Below are 8,241 nucleotides of genomic sequence, written 5' to 3'. Positions count from 1 at the left end.
AAAGGGAGTCTAACGTATTAAATTCATATACATTATAATCTGCTAGTCGTGCCAAAATAGATCCATCATGCATCATATGAAATGAAATTATGTTATGGTTATGAGCTTGGCCGGGATGTTCGTGTACAAATCTGAGCGTTGAATGGGTGATAAGTGTTAAAATGAATCATCTGCAGGAGTCTCCCTTTGGAGCAATTGAAATTAAATGGCCGCATAATTGGATTGATATTTATTCCGTTTGTATTCAGGGAGATCTTTACGATTGTCTCTTGCTTCCGCTTCTTGGTTTTTAGCCAGAATATCCTGTCCACATGATTGAGGAGCTGACCCTTAACATAGCTCCGTTAGTACGTTGGCGAGTAGGGTAGGCGCAAAGAAGTTGAACCCCAGCGTCATCAAACTATCATAGTCGCCCTTGGTGCAGGCATATTCGTGATCTGAGCCCTTTGCAGTATTCTCAGCAATCTTCATAACTAAGCAAGAAGACGTGTTGAGGCAGGCGCGCTGAGCTTACCGGCATCACTAAAACCGGTAGTAGAGTGTTGCGTGGCTGCGCGGAAAGCTGGTAGATCACTTCAGTGATCGCCGTGATCTCTTTCGAACCAGATGGTTATTTCGGGGTAGCATTAGAACGTGTTTAAATCGCGGTATCGGTACTTTCGGTTTTGTTACTTAGTTGAATATCCACGTGCCGAATAAAAATCAAAATTATCTAATCTTGCGCGTTATCGACTTTTTCCTCAGTTTACCATATTTTCCAGCCAAAGGACCGGTCAACTCTGGACAAATTTTCCCGAGAGGTTCCGGCATTCATTAGGGTCTTCAAGTACTCGGACATCTTTTGGAAAATGGAGTCATTTCCTGGATCAATGAAGAGAGGCCTTCGATGAATCTTGCGGCTATCACCATTTGCTTAATAATACGGCGAAAGGAAGCTTTCGCAGGATAATATCAAGGATTGTAGTTCAGGGTCGCAGGAAATGGAAGAGTCCGTTATGTAATAGGAGTGGGTCCCGTTATTCGAAAGGACAGGATCGATCGTGCTTTTGTAGGCACAAGTTAGTTCGCGCTTAGTTCGAGGTGAATATCGACTATATTTAATTCCAGTGTAACCTAATCGTGCCTTTTCTAATTTTTTAATAATTTCTTTGTCTTTTCGCAGTTCCTCTTCAATTTTGGCTGTTTTGTGGTGGTGTCCCTTTGTTCCCTACGTGTGACTTCAACATTCGTCGGGTGCTGTGATGTTGTGTGACGACATGCTTGTTCGAATCATGGAGAATTTGTCGACTCATTGAGTTTGGTTCACCGGTGAGTACGCTTTTCATGCATAATTCTGGATTAGTAGTAAGTATTAGCGATGATTGCTGCCACAGGGATGAGTACGACTTCGAGTTTAAAATTAGTTGGGACATTCAAGTTCAATTGTGATTGAATCTTCGCTGCATATGGCTTTGGGACGTATGGGTTTTACTGTAGTGCGGGTTCACTGGTTAATACCATTTTTTTGTGTTCTCCACCTTATAGAGACTGCGCCTTGGTCCACGTTGATTTAGTTTTTTTTATCATTAGAGAACTAGCCTGAAACCGTTTGGCATATTACTTCGGGCTAGTACTCCCATCCTCCTGTCTTGGGAGGCTTCAAATCAGCAACGGTAAGAGAGAGTGGGAAACAGTAGGAATTGTTACTTCCAAATGTTTGTCCGATAAGCTGGTGGCACTCACAATTCCGATTTAAATTTTTCCCAGCTGATGTGATCGAAAGATTTTATTGTGCCCCTTACTTGCTTTTCCAGCTGATAAGGTGCGTACAGTTTAAGTTCAACTGTGAAGTGGTCGGGCATACCTGACATCGTCCTACATGATTTTACTTGACATCAGACAGCAGGAAGTAGTCATGGATTGTCTTGCATGTCTTGTTGGCGAATCCGGCAAGACATCTCAAATTAAGTTGGTGTGAATGGTTGGGGATCTGCTTAAAAATGGCTTTCCGATTCAGGTGGCTGGAACAATATCCAGGAAGTGTGCCTTGAATCAGATCATTTCTGAAAATGAAGTACTTGGATTTTAACTGGATTTTCAACATAAACGCATGTGGAGCAGAAGGTGTAACACTGAAGATTGAAATAAGTAGGTACGTGCTATTTCGGGAACCACTTGTTCCCTTCTTCAGTGTTGCACCTGTTATTCCACATTTCTTTATATTCCGGGCTTCCGCGGTAGCTGGCGGGATGTCTCATTTGACCGTAGTGTTTTTGCCTTTCATCTCGAACATTGCCCACAAACATGGGTTCATGTACACTAAAATATATATATGGTTGCCCTTCACCCCTTGACGGGGTATAGCGCGTCAACCATCCATACGCGCCATCGCTCGCATGTACTGAAATGCGCTTCAGCTTCATCCACGACTTATCTAGACGCTTGCACTCCTCCTCTACTGCTCTGCGCCATTTCCAGATCAGGAACAGGGACAAGGCAGCGAAAGCGGGTGTCGCGCAAATAATGCGTTGGGCAACATCTAGTTCAGTGCTACTGTCGCCAGAAACCACGCTTCCTAGATATATAAACTCATAGACGCCTTGTATGCCTTGCCCATAAATACAGATACTCCAATTCTACTTGCCTCTCTTTCCAAAACCAGAGCCATTTGGTTAATGTCCGATGAATGGACAGAGATTTTATCAGCCTAGTCGATGTGTTTGAGGTAAGATGTCATGGTCCATTGAATTCCTCCACGTCCTCTGGACAGGGCAGCATGAAGAACGTAACCAGTAGCAAGAAGAAATAATATCGGCTACAGGATTCAACCCTGGTGGACTCCGCTTTGGACCTGAAAATCCTGCGAGTTTTCCCTCGGTCATTATATGCCGCTCTCATAATGGCAATTAATTGCTCCGGAATACCCCTCCTGCGTAGGGCACTCCAGATACACTCCCTAAGCATGCTATCGGAAGTTTTCTCGAAATGGATGAGGAGCAGGTGCAGCGAAAACATAAGTTCCGCACACTGTTCAAATATGATCCGTAGGGTAGTGATGTGGTCAATTCAGGAGGATTTGGACCGAAAACTCGCCTGCTTTCTGTCGACCAAGCTTTCGAGATGTTCCAGGATTATTTTAACTATTATCTTAGCAACAGCAGGGCGCATGCAGATGCCCCTCCAATTGTCACGCTCAAAATGTGTGCCCTTTTTTGAAATCTTAAAGGTCTCAGATTCCCAAGATTTCTGTTCGAGGGGAAGTAGCAGATCTGCAGTAACTGCATCAAATAAAAATAAAACTAGGTAGCTTTCTCCTACTACAATATATTTTAATAGTTAGTAAATACGTATTTCGAGAGCTACTTACTCTCTTGCTCAGTACTTAAGCTACTAAATCATTAGGAAGTTTTCCCTGATTTTTAAATAAAACAAATTAAAGGTCTGTAGGGGCAGATGATAAAAAGTTGTTTAAAAGTTAAAGATCCGTATGTGGGTACACATTCTAAAAGGTAAAGAGAAAAACGTAAAAAGGTCCACATGCAGGTAGGGATAATCTTATAACTTTTGGGTTGATGGCCATCTATTATCAATAGTTAGTGGGTGGTGCGGTCCCTATGTTTGTCAGCGAGTTTTTTAATTAGCCTCGATGCACAGTTCCCTGCATCTGTGTTTATCAATTTTGCCGCATCCTTTCGCAATATTTCCAAGCTCCCCCATGCGTCCAAGGTGTGTGGCTTATTCACTTGTCGTACCAGCTCCAAATTTGGCCTCGTCACAGAATGACCCTCCTCGATGACGTGCATCGCAACCGAAGAACGCACCGTGTTGGCTCCTCGTCTTTCTCCTTTCTCTACTTCCTTTAAGTGTTCTTGGAACCTAGTCGTGATGAGGCGTTTTGTTTGGCCAATGTAGACCATCTCGCAATCATTGCAGATGATCTTGTAAATCCCACTTTTTTCCTCTTCCGTTAATGGGTCCTTTTCGCTCCCTAATTGTCTTTTGAGGGTTGCGTCTCTGCTTGATCCGACCACTTTTATATTGTATTTTCCGTGGAAGGATTTTATTCTATAAAAGTCTTTGGATAATGGTATGCTCACCCATTTTGTATCAGCTAGAGTGCTTTCTTGCTCGAACAATGTTGAATGTTGGTTCTTCCATATCTGGTCTTGCTTTCTCTTAATCAGTTGTTCGATAATTGCGACCGTGTAACCATTCTTGATCAAGAATGAACATTCTTTCTTTATGGAAGTCATCCTCGTTTAGGGGGTATGTACAGAGACGGTGTACCATTGAATTGTAGGCAGCCATTTTTTGTGTTGCGGTATGAGCCGAAGTTGCTGGTATCGTTCTTTGGTTGCCGTTGGCTTCCTGATATCTCGAATTCGAGTTTTCCGCTATTGTTTGTTACTCGTAGGCCCAAAATTGGTAGATATCAATTTTCTTCCTTTTCTATTGTGAATTGGATCTTCGGGTGTATGCTATTGATTTCTGTTAACGTGCTGTCGACCCAGTCCTTTTCAACTATGGCAAATATATCATCGACATATCTGTACCAAATCCTCGGCATTATCCCCTTTTCTTTGATGATTGACTCCACGTATGCCATAAACATTTCCGGCACCAGTGGTGACATTGGGTTGCCCATGGAGACTCCTGCTGTGGTTTTATAGTATTTTTCACGAAATGTGAAATAATTTTCACCCATACATAGTGATGCCAATTTAGTGTATTGTCGTACTTTGGCCCTCCAATCTATTGTGTTGTTCAATTTATTCAGCCAAACTTCTAGTTAGTGAATAGCTGGTTTGATCGGTGTGTTTGGAAGCAAGGATTTAACATCGAATGATACCATCATTTCGTTTGTGTTTATGTGCCCTGCTTCTTGTAGCTTGCTGGTGAATTCACTCGTGTTCCTTATTGCATGTTTGCTCAAGGTGTTTCCCAGGGCTGAAACTTCTTGGACTAACCACTTTGCAATTTTTAAAGTTGGTGAATTGAAGTCGGCGATTATCTCACGCATTTCGTGTCCTTCCTTATGTATCTTGGACTGGCATCTAATGCGTGGTAATGATGGATTTATCCTTAATTTAGTTATATCTTTGAATATCGTACTGGCTTCTTTGAGGGTTCGATCTACGCGTTTGATGGACTCGGGCATCGGGTCCTTACGCAGTTCAAAAAAGTTTCCATTTCTGAGTTTTAGTGATACCGCGTCATCGTAGTCGGTTATCTCCATTATAACGACATTGTTGCCTTTGTCCGCTTTCAGGGAATATACTGGCTTTTCTCTTAGTTGGCGGACCGTTTTAAGATCGTCCTGATGTTCGTTTAGTTTTTCTTCTCTGTCTTTAAACTAATTTTTGATATCCCACTTCGAATCTCTTCTTTAGCCTGGCTGCTAAGCCATTTTATTCCTGCTTCGATGTTGACGATGGTTTCATCTAATCTGGTTGTGGCTGATAACGCGTACCCTAGTCCATTGTTCAGAACTGTCAGTTCTCTGGGGGTAAATTCTATTGATGATTTATTAACCACGTAGTTTGCTAGTATAGGCAAGGGGCTTTCCTTCTGTATTCTGTTTTGTGTCAGCCGAGTCCATTTAGTTTTATGCACTTTCCGCTTCTTAGCTACCTCACATTCGAATGCTCTCTGGATTTTTACCAACATTTGATCCAGCGGGGCTCCAATTGATGTTGCTTCTGTGGCCAATTTTAAATGGGTGCTATATGCCTTTAAGTTTTGTTTTGCTTGTTGCGCCTAGAGACCGGAGATTGTGATATTCATAGCCTGTAGTTCCATGCGTTTCTTGACCTCCCTGGTTATACTACGATTAGATTTTATATGGATTTGATGGGATTTTGGTATTATTCGGTGTTTCCTACATCTCTGTAAAAATTTTATGTTGTCCTTATTTCTAGCTAATGATTTTTTTATCAAACCTAGTGGCTTTACTTAGTTTGAATTGATGACCCAAATGATTTCTTCTCTGCTTGGAGGAACAGTCCGTGCTCGCATGTAACGGTGACTAGCCATTTTATCCACAAGGAAGAACCTCACCGGATATAATACAGTTAAGAACCGTGCTGAAGAGTTCTTTCCACCTCTTCAGTGGTTTATCATGGTGGATGAAAAGTCAACCGTTGACGCCGTTTACAGGACCATCGAAAAATTTCTTAGCCGGACTTCTACCACTGTTTCTAGCTCCATATCACCGAACAATATCACCGCCCACCTGTAGATGATTCATATTGTCCCTCAGGTATTTGTGTAGAAGTCCTAGCCTGTTCTCCTGGGGTTCCTTATCATTCTTTTTACTTGGGAGTTGCCCGCAACGTCTGGCTTATCCGACGCCTTCCAATGCATGACCAAGCCACTCATCAGATTGTTCCCGATAGTTATGTTTGGCCATACCTCATGGTGGGTGTTGGCATCGCAGTCGAGAAGAAGTGGTAACGTCTTTGTCTCGCGGAACATCGTCATTCTAGCTACTACATAATTCCGGTGGAAACCGGGTGTCGTCTCCTGGGAAGTATACTGATGCCACGACTGCCTCTCGAGTTCTTCCATCGGCTTTCAATGAGACTTGGGTAGCCACGACTATCTAGGTTTCTTCTGAGAATGATGCAAGCTCTTCTCACAAGAGGAGTCCCAAATTACTTGCACATTTCCTCCTTCCAGATCACGAATCTGCCACCGGTACGCCCACAGTTCCTGAGCCTACACAATTCCAATATTACCCTTGGAACTTCCCTTGAAATTACTGGAGATAGAGTTTTTACATGGTGGAGGCTTACCTGGGCTATTTTAGTGCCTGGAGCTATTCTCCAATGTCAAGGCATTACCCTCGCCATACGACATTGCACTTGCTTGCGTTTCACTGTCCGACTTGAGTTCTAGAAGGTAGGTTAAGGTCGTCCAGCTTCTCCTCAGACAGGTCCACTTCCCTGCTCGGTTTTGCCCTTTTAGCCTCGGTGGCTTCCGCGATTCCTTCGGGGACTTCGGCAGGCTTATCACCGGATGTGTCTTTTGAAATATCCTTCCTTGGTTTGTCCCTGTGTACATGCACAGGTATGCTACCAAATCTGTAATTTATGAGGCGGTTACTTTGTTTATTTGCCTCCAGTCCAGAATGCTGAATGCTGTTATATCATCCCTAGAACATGTCAGCAGTTCCGTTTCTTTTCATACTGACAGTTAAGGTATAAGTATAAGGCCTGATCGAAGGTGAACTGGTGCTCCTTATTATATCCCTCGCAAATATTCATGACGATGAGGTCCTCAATTATTTTCTGCTGCTCACGAGTGAGTATTTGCTTCGAAAATACTTTCGGCAGTTTGACCAGTCGAATCCTCTTTACTGTATTAGTATAGCCATCGACCATTTCTTGGCTCCTGCCTGCACCCCTGACCGCCCCTTTCTTGGGCTCTCGGGTGTAGGTTTATTGGGATCATTTCTCGCTCTGTTGATTTCTGCTGCTCCTCGCTTTCCTGGCTCTGATGCTGAAGGCTTAGATTTGTATCTGTCAAAATAGATCCGCCATGCATCATATGAAAAATACAAAACCTTTCATACCTTAAACAACGAGTTTCCTGTTGCCGACTTGTTTACTACTTTTTATACCATTTTTGAAACCAAAATTTATTTTTCACGTCAGAAGTTTCTTTCTATTTGCATAACGAGTTTTTCTTTTATCTTATTTTCAGAAAAACGTTTTGATAACGCCACGTGCCTAGAGTCCCTGATTTCTTTGGCATGAAATTTAACCAAAGCCTCAACAGTCTCTTTGGTGGCAAGGATTGAGGAGTATAATACTTTGTGCGGTAAAAAGATGGGGAAAGTTTCGTCTTAATTAGCGTTCATGCATTAAAAAATCTCGGATACGTATACCTACACGTTCGCCGTCGCGGAAAGTTTTCGCGGTCCTTACGCGGAATGTATTCGTAGTGGTATTTGCGGCTTTCGTTCGTTCGGTGTTTGTTAACTGCGCCGCGTGTGATTTGTGTGTGTTCATGTAATTCAACAGGAAGAGATCCTTGGGATTCAATTTCTTGGTAAGTATGTTTCGAGTTTATAACTTATATTTTTACTTTTAATTGTACCTTAGACTCCGATTATACCCTTTCGACTTAACCGAAATACTTTCATAGTACGTAATTTCTTCCTGCGTTCTTTAACTTCCGTTTTCTCCCCTATTCCAATTAATGGAAAACCCTCTGAAATCATGATTTCGATAAATTACGAATTCACATTTAATTGGGCTT

At 42.5% G+C, this 8,241-nt stretch overlaps 1 protein-coding gene across 2 annotated transcripts in view; it reads left to right on the top strand.

Annotated features, from left to right (window-relative positions):
• Positions 1–593: 593 nt before the first annotated feature.
• Positions 594–8,241, top strand: part of LOC119660264 (basement membrane-specific heparan sulfate proteoglycan core protein-like) — a 514,615-nt gene continuing 506,967 nt past the window's right edge. Inside the window, exons 1-3 of one of the 2 annotated variants that reach the window (XM_038068722.1) lie at positions 594–1,080; positions 1,163–1,308; positions 7,684–8,031. The gene's annotated coding sequence lies outside the window, so the exon portion shown is untranslated. Of the gene's footprint in view, positions 1,081–1,162; positions 1,309–7,683; positions 8,036–8,241 lie in introns of both variants that reach the window. The other variant, XM_038068723.1, reaches the window with a different exon arrangement.

This window comes from Hermetia illucens, chromosome 6 (assembly GCF_905115235.1).
Source record: "Hermetia illucens chromosome 6, iHerIll2.2.curated.20191125, whole genome shotgun sequence".
Taxonomy (NCBI): domain Eukaryota; kingdom Metazoa; phylum Arthropoda; class Insecta; order Diptera; family Stratiomyidae; genus Hermetia; species Hermetia illucens.
This window is presented reverse-complemented; position numbering and strand designations above follow the sequence as displayed.